The sequence below is a fragment of the Polypterus senegalus genome, chromosome 6 (genome assembly GCF_016835505.1).
Source record: "Polypterus senegalus isolate Bchr_013 chromosome 6, ASM1683550v1, whole genome shotgun sequence".
In the NCBI taxonomy this organism is placed as follows: Eukaryota; Metazoa; Chordata; class Cladistia; order Polypteriformes; family Polypteridae; genus Polypterus; species Polypterus senegalus.
The window spans coordinates 69636151-69648367 of NC_053159.1; the positions used below are offsets into that span (position 1 = coordinate 69636151).

General features: G+C 37.8%; 1 protein-coding gene across 1 annotated transcript in view; it reads left to right on the forward strand.

The window, feature by feature from the left end:
* Positions 1 to 7575: 7575 nt before the first annotated feature.
* Positions 7576 to 12217, forward strand: part of LOC120531144 (protein ADP-ribosylarginine hydrolase-like) — a 31077-nt gene continuing 26435 nt past the window's right edge. Inside the window, exon 1 of the mRNA XM_039756283.1 lies at positions 7576 to 7661. The gene's annotated coding sequence lies outside the window, so the exon portion shown is untranslated. The remainder of the gene's footprint in view (positions 7662 to 12217) is intronic.

Below are 12217 nucleotides of genomic sequence, written 5' to 3' on the forward strand. Positions count from 1 at the left end.
TTGCATCCCCTGCGTTCACTTTCCATTTTTCATCTCACCTTTGCGATTATTTTTAATTCCACTTCATTTCATCTTCTCGATTTCTAATGTCACCTTCTCGACTCTTAATGTCTCCGGTCTGCAGCAACACCCTTCTCACATCTTGCAGCTTGCCTATTCCTAATGACGTCAGGGATTATTGATTCCTAATAACATCTCCAGAAACATTATGGGCGGATCTAGAGGCGGGATAACATTCAATGAAATTCGACTTCAGCATATTGTGCTAGTTCAGAGCTTGAACGAATCAGATTGTTAAGGCAGTTGGCTGAAGTAGAACATGAATGACAAGTAAGGCAGACTGGAGATTTGCTGAACGAAACAGTGATCACCTGCAACATTTTAATTTGTGATTGTCTTAGAAGTGCTTAACCTACAAAAATTGAATACATAATTGGCTGAAGTTGAAAATGATGTCACACCCACTTTACTCTGGTCTGCAGCCATATCTACATGGCAATATCTACTTAAAGAGAATGTTTTTATCTGTTTGGGAAAGATGAGTTTTTGGAGGTCGTACAAGATGGAAGATACATACATGCTCTAAAGCTTGTTCAGTGTGTTCATTTTAAACTCCAATCATACAAACTGCAACTTTTAATACTGTCTTTCACTCAAAACAAAGGGCTTTTTTATTACCTACAACATTTAACTTGGTGATATCTGAGCACAGTGGGTTTAAACGATTGTACAGTATATTTCTTTTAGCAAACAGTGAGTGCTCCTTATAGCTAATATTTTTTCCAATTGAACTCTGCTTTCACTATAACGAAGAAAATGAGCAAGCCAATGAGTAACTGAAAGAAAATATATTGAACCATTCTTATTCAGTTGAACTAATGAACTTTACAAAATGAAAACTGCTTAAATGAAGCCGAGGAACTGCCTGTTATTCAACACAGCACCATAAAGGAATAAAGGGGATACTTCTTTGAGTGAATAACGAACTAACATTATAACTGCCCTTACGTTGAAAATTAATGAAAGGTCTGATGAGTTCGTACAGATGATTAAAGAAATTTCTAAAGAAATCGTGGAAATAAAAACATCTTTGAATTTCAAGATTAATGAAATTCAGGATTTAAAGAACAATAATAACATCCTCCAAAAGAAATGTAAAGAGCTAGAAGAAACTCTAAATAAGTTTAATGACAGACTTTCTGATGCTGAACGTTAACAAAGAAGATGGTGTTTGTGGTTATATGACTTACAGTATCTGAACAGGACAGTGAGGATGTTAAAAAACACAGTACTAGTTGTATTCATTTGGCTCTGAAGGCAGGTGAAAACGCCAAGCTTACTGTGGATACAGCTCACAGATTAGGTCGCCAAGAAGGTTGCACAACACGACCTGTTATTGTTTTGTTTGCATTTCGCTGAATTTTTAAATATGGCTATCAGAGCTTGAACAAAGATGTTAAATAAGCTACTGTGTTTGATATGAAACTAGTTCTTGTTTCAGTAAATAACAGAGCTTTATGTGATCATTTAAAAAGGAAAGCCCTTTTTCTGTTCTGCACAGAATTAAAAGCTGATTTTACTTTTTTTACAGGAATCTCATTCTTGGACTGACAATCTGTTGGTCACAATAGGGTAGCAATATTTGGTTTTCTCACAGGGTTAAGCACTCGGCTGGGATGGCTGTTCTAAGAGGAGATTATATGGGACGTGTATTATATTCAAAGAGCAATCCTAAAGACCATTGGCTGATTATTTTGGTTGAGTGCGTCAGGGATGCCAGGGGCAACGACCCGGCTGGGACACTGTGAGGGACCGGATGTGGGTCTGCGCCCACCCTGGATCACGTGGGGGCTGCCATCCTGGTTGCTTTGGGGGCCACGGGTTGAGGGCATGGAAGCCCCACCCTGTAGGGGTCCGTGGTCACCGCCAGGAGGTTACCTCAGCACTTTCGCCACACCAGGAAGTGCTGGGGGGAAGATTAAGGAGGACACCCGGTGAGCTGCCGGGAGAACAGCCGGCACTTCCGCCACGCTGGGGCGTGGCCAACGGAGGAGTGTCGGAAACCACCTGGAGCTCATCCAGGAGTGTATAAAAGGGGCTGTCTCCCTTCATTCAAGGCTGGAGTCGGGTGGAAGCAAGACGAGGCAGAAGAGGTGTGGAGGCGGCCCGAAGAAAGGCATTTTGTGGCCAGGACTGTGTGTTGGGGTATTTGTGCACTAAATGGACTGAGTCTGTGTGACTTTATTGTGTAAATATTGTAAATAATAAACATGTGGTGGTGAGTAACAACATGTCCGCCTGTCTGTGTCTGGGTCGGCTCCACAAGTGTTATAACATTAGTTTTTGCTTTGCACAATTTATGGTTGTAACTTAGTAATAGTAAATGTTATTCTTTATGAGGAGATTGAAAAAATGTATATATGATGCTTTGAACATTTACCCTAAGCCAAACTTGTAATAGGGGGGAATTTTAACATGGGTATCAACAGTTCTATAGATAGATCTCCAGCAAGAACATGTTATAATACAAATTGCCTACAGTTTTTTTGTAATAATCTAGATTTAGCTGACATTTGGAAAATGAAAAATCCGCTTTTAAAACGATTCACTTGGCAAAACAAAAATTTTAGCTTTCAATCTAGACTTGATATGTGGCTCATTTCGACATAACCTTCTTCTTCTATATATAAATAAAAATGTAAATGTCCGTTTGTTCAAAATCTTAAATCTCCAAATGTTCTTCACCGATTGCTTTGAAATTTTGACACAACGCATTCGAATACGCGCGTGTTTTTATATACCTACACCTACTATTACATAGATTTCACACCTGTGACAGGTAAAAACATGCTTTTTTAAAAAACAGCGCCATCTGTTGGACGTAAAAGCAACACACGCTATACTAAATATTTTACGATTCCATTTCAATGTTTCCGATTTACGATCCATTTAAGATTTCCAAATTGCGATAAATTAGCAACCATACAAATGAGAAACGGTGACATCAAAATAGATAACCGGTGGGTCGTTCCATATTCGCCTTTGCTATCAAAAACATACAAAGCACACATAAACGTGGAATACTGTAGCTCCGTTAAATCGATCAAATACATTTGTAAGTACGTGAATAAAGGCAGCGACATGGCAGTTTTTTGGCGTGCAACCAGAAAGAAGTGATAGGAATGCGGTCATACATATCGATGAAATCTTGGTTATTACCATACGCCATTCTGTCTGACGCTTCCAATAAAGGAAACCAAAAGCTATTTCCGGTCACAGTAAGATATTTCAGTGTAAAAAATGGAATCCAGAATAAACTCTTGGACTTTATAGAACATAATAATGAATCTTCTGCATCGATAACAACAAGCATACTGACAACTTTAGAAAAGTGTTCACTTAACATTTCGGACATAAGTTCATATAGTGCAGACAATGCTTCTATGAACTATGGTCTCCATAATTCCGTTCACAAAAAACTTCTAGATAGTAATGCAGAATTACTGAAAGCAAATTGCAATTGCCATGTGATACATAATGCAGGAAGAAATACATTGAAAGCTCTTTCATATGACGTGGAAAATTTGGTTTTGAAAATATACACAGAATTTTCTAACAGTGCCAAGAAATCTGAAGTTCTAAAAGAGTGTTTTGAATACCTGGAAATGGACTACCAAAAAATGTTGTGCCATGTAACAACAAGATGCCTTTCTTTGTATGCCGCTCATGATAGACTTTTACATTGTTGACCAGCTATCAAAAAATATTTTCTTGATCTAGGAGAAGAAAACTGCAACAAAAATATCTGGAAGTTCATAAATAAACAGGAGAACGGACTAAAAGATGATCTTAGTTCTGAGGTTCTAGTCTCAGAGTGTTACATTTGTTTTGTTCATCATTATATGAGCATTTTAAATATCCGCATTGCCAAACTAGAAAGCAATCACTTAACCATTTAACCAGCACTAAATTACATGAAATTATGTCCGATTTGAAAGAAACAGATAACTCAAAGGCAAAATTATCAATTTTTTGGAAGCAAAGTACTAGCTGCCTTAAAGTACTTTCCAACAAAGGAAGAATACATTTTTGTGAAAGAGTCGACTATATAGCGAGGTATTATGATTTCCAAAAGAGTCTCTTTCAGTATTTTGACTGTTTAAATTTAAAAAAGAATAAAGCAAACATCAGCTATCAAAAAATACTGGAAGCTAAAGATGCAGCAAAGGTTAATAACATTGATGAAGATGCATTATACAATGAAATTGTTATTCTTAAAAGTGGACTGCAGGAGCTCGAAAAAGGCCATACAAATTTTGAAAATAGTGAAATTTGGTGTAAAAATTTGCAAACCTCTGACCTACCTGATTTGCTCAAGATTGTTAGCAAATTGCTATCCATTCCTGTCAGCAACGCATTTCCTGAAAGAATCTTTTCCTTAATGTTGAATCTTTGGAGAGAAAAAAGAAACAGAATGCAGGTTGGTTTAGTTAAGGCAGAGTTATGCATGAAAATAAACTTTTATATGTCTTGTCAACAATTTGCGAAATTCTTGGAGAAAAAAGAACAAAAGGCACTACTAAGTGCTTGTCAAAGTAACAGTCAATATAAATTTAAGTTTAATAAATAAAATGAGATTATTATTTGTTTCTGTCTATAGCAAAAAATCTTAATATTTTCTTGTTAGTTTTATTTGTTATTTATTTTTCTTCTTAGTAGTTTTATATTTTGATTCTTGCTGGCATTTGCAGCTTTAATTGTTTTTCATTAGGTTAATAGAATAGGTTAGTCAAAGCTGTGTTTTATAGAAGTATGTATTTTATTTTTCTTGTTTTTATTCAAGTAGTTAATCTAATTTTATTGTAGGTAACTGATTTTTTATATTTGTTGTTTTCTTCTATATTTTTTTATTTAGTATCTTTTTGTGATTAGCAATAATAGTTTACGTTATTATGACATTAAACTCTATGAAAATGAGGTTTATTTCAATCAAAATACAAATTTTATTTTGATTTGGAAATGAAAGTTTTCTGACACTATAATATAGTCTTTTAGATAATATTGTTTGCTTTATTTCATAAATAAGTTAGATTCTTATCTTTAACATATTTACAATTTAAGGTTTTTTTTGGGCCATCCTAGCCTAGTCTCCAGGTGAACAACAATAAAAAGGTGGCAACCCTGAGGAGAGTGTGTTGAGTAGATCGAAAAAGTACTTTGAGAGGCTGATGAATGAAGAGAATGAGAGAAAGAAGAGGTTGGATGATGTGGAGGTAGTGAATCAGGAAGTGCAACGGATTACCTAGGAGGAAGTAAGGACAGCTTTGAAGAGGATAAAGAATGGAAAAGCCGCTGGTCCAGATGACATACCTATGGAAGCATGGAGGTGTTTAGAAGAGATGGCAGTGGAGTTTTTAACCCGATTGTTTAATGGAATCTTGGAAAGTGAGAGGATGCCTGAAGAGTGGAGAAGAAGTGTACTGGTGCTGATATTTAAGAATGAGGGGGATGTGCAGGAGTGCAGTAACTACAGGGTAATAAAATTAATGAGCCACAACATGAAGTTATGGGAAAAAGTAGTGAAAGCTAGGTTAAGAAGTGAGGAGATGATTAGTGAGCAGCAGTATGGTTTCATGCCAAGAAAGAGCACCACAGATGTGATGTTTGCTCTGAGGGTGTTGATGGAGAAGTATAGTGAAGGCCAGAAGGAATTGCATTGCGTCTTTGTGGACCTGGAAAAAGCATATGACAGGGTGCCTCGAGAGGAGTTGTGGTATTGTATGAGGAAGTCGGGAGTGGCAGAGAAGTAAGAGTTGTACAGGATATGTACAAGGGAAGTGTGACAGTGGTGAGGTCTGTAGTAGGAGTGATGGATGCATTCATCATGGAGGTGGGATTACATCAGGGATCAGCTCTGAGCCCTTTCTTATTTGCAATGGTGATAGACAGGTTGACAGATGAGATTAGACAGGAGTCCCCATGGACTATGATGTTGCTGAAGACATTGTGATCTGTAGCGATAGTAGGGATTAGGTTGAGGAGACCCTGGAGAGGTGGATATATGCTTGATAGGAGAGGAATGAAGATCAGTAGGAACAAGACAGAATACATGTGTGTAAATGAGAGGGAGGTCAGTGGAATGGTGAGGATGCAGGAAGTATAGTTAGTGAAGATGGATAAGTTTAAATACTTGGGATCAGCGGTACAGAGTAATGGGGATTGTGGAAGAGAAGTGAAAAAGAGTGCAGGCAGGGTGGAATGGGTGGAGAAGATTGTCAGGAGTGATTTGTGACAGACAAATATCAGCAAGAATGAAAGAGAAGGTCTACAGGACGGTAGTGACACCAGCTATGTTATATGGGTTGGAGACAGTGGCACTAACACAAAAAACAAGAGACAGAGCAAAGGCACCGGAGTTAAACACGTTAAGATTTGCATTGGGTGTGACAAAGATGGATAGGATTAGAAATGAGTACATTATAGGATCAGCTCAAGTTGGACGGTTCGGAGAAAAAGCTAGAAGGTGAGATTGCGCTGGTTTGGACATGTGTAGAGGACAGAGCATGGGTATATTAGGAAAAGGATGTTAAAGATAGAGCTGCCAGGCAAGAGGAAAAGAGGAAGGCCTAATAGAAAGTTTATGGAAGTGGTGAGAGAGGACATGCAGGTGATGAGTGTAACAGAACAAGATATAGAGGACAGAAAAATATGGACGAATATGATCCGCTCCGGCGACCCCTAACGGGAGCAGCTGAAAGAAGAAGAAGAATTTATTGAATTATTCCACGACTTTAATAAGTTTGCGATCGTGACAAAAGAAAAAGTTAAATAAGGCTTTGTTATGACTTTTGAGCTTCATATAATTTAAATATTTTATTGTATTGATGACTTCCATATGTTTTTCTTTATTCAGTTTTTAAAAAGGTTAGAGTACCTATGAAGTGCCGTTTAGGAGATAAAAAGTGTACACATTTCAGTACAGTGTGTATTAAGAATGATTTATGTCCTAAACGGCACCTCATATACTGTATATCTATGTAATACTTTTTTGAATATGCAAAGTCAAAAGTATTTGATAAAATCCATTTTTTGAAAAAAATTATATTTACTTGCGGTCCGGGCCCTGGGAGATAACACGCGTTGTCAAGCCCCGCCTACTGCGTGATGCTTCTCAGAAACGCAGCACGCGGACATAATGTGTGTGCAATATCTACTTGCATAAAGCCAACACGTCTGTGTGCGTGTGTGTGTTTGTGTGTGTGCTTGTGTGTGTGTTGGGGGTGGTAATTTGCATGTGACAGAACACCTTAGGTAGATTCGGTCTGCTCCTTACAATTGCAGCAACTATGTAGCGATAATGCTGTTATAACCGTTTTTATGTTTCAGTTTCGTTACGCGAGATAATAATTTTTATTACCCAAAAGGAGAACAATGCGTGATAATAGCGTATCACGAATTAGAAACGATAGTGGGTGGCGGCTTGTGTAGGCTCTCCAAACTCATTCAATGCGTTGACGTCTGTCCTTATATGTCCCATCCCCTGCGCCTTGCCCTGTCATTACGAGGTGGATTTTGAAACTGAATGAATAAGGAAGTCGACCGAATCCTTAAAGGTCGGCTATTCACTTGAAATAGCTACGAATTTCGATATATTTCTTTTGGTGAGTACTATTCATATAACAACGATTCGCAATACAGAAAACGTCAATGACTGTTAAAATTACTTGAGACAGGTGCTTATTTTCACTGTAGGCAGTCTAGTGATTAGTACTTAAGAGTTAGGCTAATGTCTTTTAACGGTCATCTTAGATAATTTTTTCACAATTCTGGTACGATGATTTTAAACAATATGCTACAATCTGAAACTTCAAGGACGTGGCCTCGATTAAAGGCTATGTGCGATTTAAAACTTCTCTCAGTGCGCCGATGGTTTTTAAAAAAAGAGACAATGGCACTTGGCTCAGTGCCTTTGTAGTTCGTTGCCTTTGTCTCTTTCCAGCTTGAATGGTGATAATCTGAAAAGTTACAAAAGTCGCCGTTTTTGATAGGATTCGTTTTGTACTTGCTAAACACTAACAGGCTGACGTTAACTGCTTCTCCTTTTTTAAGTTAACGGAAACACTATACACCCGGGTACTTCACTGCTCTATCAAAGGTAAATGCAGCTGGGTCCATACACGAGCTGGCTCCCAACACCACATCTGTAGGCACACTGCTCAGCATCACAAAGAACAACTGTAGTCTGAACCAATTAAGTGACATCTGTGGTCTGTTAAATGATTTGGATAAGGGGCCTCCTGTATAACGCTGTGCGTAGAATTCACACTAAAACATCGAGTATACCGACAAAACCAGAAATGTGGGTAGGCATATAAAATTACAGAGGCATAAAAGTATGCCAGGTTCCAAGCATGTTCCCTTTATAAACCCTGATGCAGGGGTGCCCAATGCGTCGGTAGATCGCAAAGGTAGTGCAGGTAGATCGCGTTGCATTCAAAAAAAAAATTTTTAAATGTTAGTATATCCTCCCTATGGCATTTGCCACTTGATTGACATACAGGGCGGCCAGTCCGATATCTCTTCTCTTCTAAAACACTGGTCATCCTGCACTCACGATCAAACGCTTTCCAATTTATATCGACTAAAGAAGGGATTTTTTTAGAAAAATTGTTTGGGGAGGGTATGGCCTGGATGTGGAATTGGAAGAGGATTTTTTTCTTACAATGCCACAACTGAAGTGCGTTTGTCTGATCTGTCAATCTATCATTGCTATTCCAAAGAAGGAAAATGTGGAAAGGCATTTTGGAACTGTTCATAAGAACTACGAAACTGACGTCCTTCCAGAAAGCGATCTGAGAAAGAGAAAGGAGAGGGAACTAAAATCGCAGTTAATCGACTCGGCTGAATTCAAAAACTCCTTGGCTGCATTATTCGGCTCTACTTATTTATGCGAGTCAGCCTTTTCCCACATGACGATTATTAAATCCAAATACTGTAGTGACCATAAACGTATTGAATTGTTATTATGCCATAAAGGTTATTCAGTTATGCATGGTACGACAACATACATTTTATGTATAAAGTATACTCAGTATGTATATGTATGTATGTATGTATATTTATATATATATATATAAAGTATATATATATATATATATATTTATATATGATTTTTAATGTAGGTAGATCATTTCAACCTGGTTATTTTAAAAGTAGCTCGCAAGCCGAAAAAGTGTGTGCACCCCTGCCCTAATGAATGTGAAATTTAACACACATGCTCACACCTACTGACACCCTGACTCCTCCCATAATTTTAAATATTTAAATATGCAAATCAGTATAACTAGCCCCTCTAATTCAGTGTTTTATTAAACAGCAATGGCAAAAATACATGGAAGAAAGAAGAATTTCAGCAAATACAAAGTGGAGGCAAGGTAAAATATACTATTTGTTGGGGTAAGCAGTGGTATAAACAACAAAAGGAAGTTATGGAGTGATACAGCATGGTGGAGACACTCGAATGTTTAAGTTAAGAAAGCTGCGCAGTGCCCGAAATATAAAAGAAATGGTCGATATCAAAGTCAACATGAAAAGGCAAGTCACAGCCCACTGTCTGTTTATTCAGACAATATTACAAAAGCTGACCCCCGTGCCGAGGACATGACTGCAGGCATTGGTTGTGCTGCAATGCAAGCACATTTTCAGGTGCTGGCTGCTCACACACCTCAAGAAACCGCTGAGTGACCATCTGGATGTGTGCTGATGGACGCTGTTCTGGAGTCACAAAATGCAATATTGGATGCTGTAAGAGATGTGGCCAATGATGTAAGGAATATAAGGGCTTACTATGTGACATTGACCACAAATTACATTAATTGGTTAAAAAAAATGCATCTGATTATCTGTTTTCACATTCTGCTAGTTACATTCAGATGAAGTTTTAACGCTGTCCAATCTGGCTGCTCATTTGGTGGGTCAAATTCAGGTTCATCATACTGCATCTCTACAGGTACAGGCAAACCACAATAGTGTGGTGTGGCACATTACACATTACTACATGCTTGTACAATGTGACACACTGTCCATGGACTATAGAGCAGCACACTAATAGAGTAGAAATGCTTTCTATTTACATAAGCAAATTCATTCTCTGAAGGTGCCTTTATAGTGTAGCATCAGTGCAGAGCAACACAACTGATCAATTCTCTGCTCTTTACATGGATGTTTGAGAGCATCTAGAAAAAGCTTAGGTTGCTGCTGGAAGAGGTGTTGTGCACTCTTAAAAGCAAAGGTACCAGAGTGGTTCTTCAGAGCGATGCCATAAGGGAACCATTTTTGGATCCCAAAAGACCCATCCACATGAAGGTTCCAGAAAGAACCTTCATTTATTTAGATCTGTAACATGCTCCATGCAGTAAATAGCCATGGATAGATGGTAGCAGATTTGTGAAATAGCAATGGCTCATGAGTTTTAAAGGACTCTTGCTGCATATAACAAAACACGCCATGTTTCAGGTTATTTTCTACATATTAGAAAGTTTTTCAAAGCACAAAGAACCAACTTGATAATCAACAAACCCTTCCAGGAATGAGATGGTCAAGCAATAGTTCTATGAGGAACCACACAGGTCTATAAAAGAATCATAAAATGCCAATAAAGAGACATTATTTTTAAGAGTGGTGCTTATCCACTGGTCTGTGTGTGGATCCCAGTGCCCCAGTGCAGTAACAGAGACACTGTTCTGTGAAAATAGGAGCCGTTCTTCAGATGAGATGTAAAACCGAGGAACTGACTCTCTGATGTCATAAAAGATCTTTTGATAACCTTCAAAAAAAGTAGTGTGTATCATGATGTTCAATTTAAATTTCCAACCATGGAATCATCCATTGTGTCTCCCTAATCATCATGGTCTCTAACAAGTTACTATCTCTCTCCCCTTCACCACCTAATTGCGTACTGGTGCAAAATGACTGCAGTTGCATCATCAAGGTGGGTGCTACACATTGGTGTTGATTGACATAGCTGCCCACTCTCTATGTTAATCGCTTAAAGCAGTGATAAAAGTGTAATATACACATTATTATTTTGCATGTTTATTTTTTCTTTTGAGGAGCTGGGCTGGTCAGTTACTGTTCTCTTGGTTTTAATTATTTATTGCCCTTTCAATTGGGGTGTGCTGTCGGTTGTTGGTCAGTTGGGAGTAATAACTGTAATAATGTGGGGTAGGGGATTGCAAAGGGGTTTCAAATGCAGACTTTTTTTGGGGTTTATATTTCTTTATATCTTGAAGTTCTTCTTTATTTTTGTGTGTGTTCATATTTTATTTTGTTCTTCACTGTACGCAGTTTGATTCATGTCTATGTATTCTTTTCACTTTCTTTGTAAGCCTTTGAGAATCATGCACTGATCAAACTGTTCATGTTTCATTGTACAAGTTTTTTTTTCTTTTTCCTTAGAAATTCTCCAATTTGTATCAATAAACATATAATATTAATTAGTGTCTTGACTTGGGCATCCCAGTGGCCCTGTACTACACTATTTTGGGAGTTGCATGGCTATTATAAAACTGCTTTTGGTTGTTCTACACAAATAACGATAACTCCTGCTTGGGGCTCCTGTATATCCCTCTAAACACCTCAAGTATGTTAAAACATTGAGTGTCCAGGACTCCGGTCAAAGGAAGTTATATTTAACATGAACTCTTCTAAAATCCCACCAAAACAGACATACTTGTCAATCCAAAACCCTCGCATTTCCTTTTAGGATACCACTCTCACATACTGTTAATGTATATATTACATCTCATTTTGACATCATTTTTTAGTTTTAAAAAGTGACAACAACCTTAAACTTAAACCTGTGGATTCTGCTAATGTCTCATTTATGTGCCCTTGTTAATTAATTCTAAATACAGCTTCTTTTCCTTTCCCAGGGATGGAAAAGTATTTGACATTTTAACAACTTAATATTACAAGGACACAAAGAAAGACGTGGTATATGACCATCAAATGTGATTGTAACCGTACACTGATATGTAACTGTTCCACATGATATACAAAAGTGGAGCTTGCAAATATTTGGCCGTGTATTTCTGCTTGTCTTTGTTCGCTTTACAATGTGTGACCACAAGGGGTGCCAATAAGCCCCAAACCAGAGACAATAATGCCCAGACACACTTTCAGCTTAAATAATGGGTTTTTATTTAGCTCCATCATC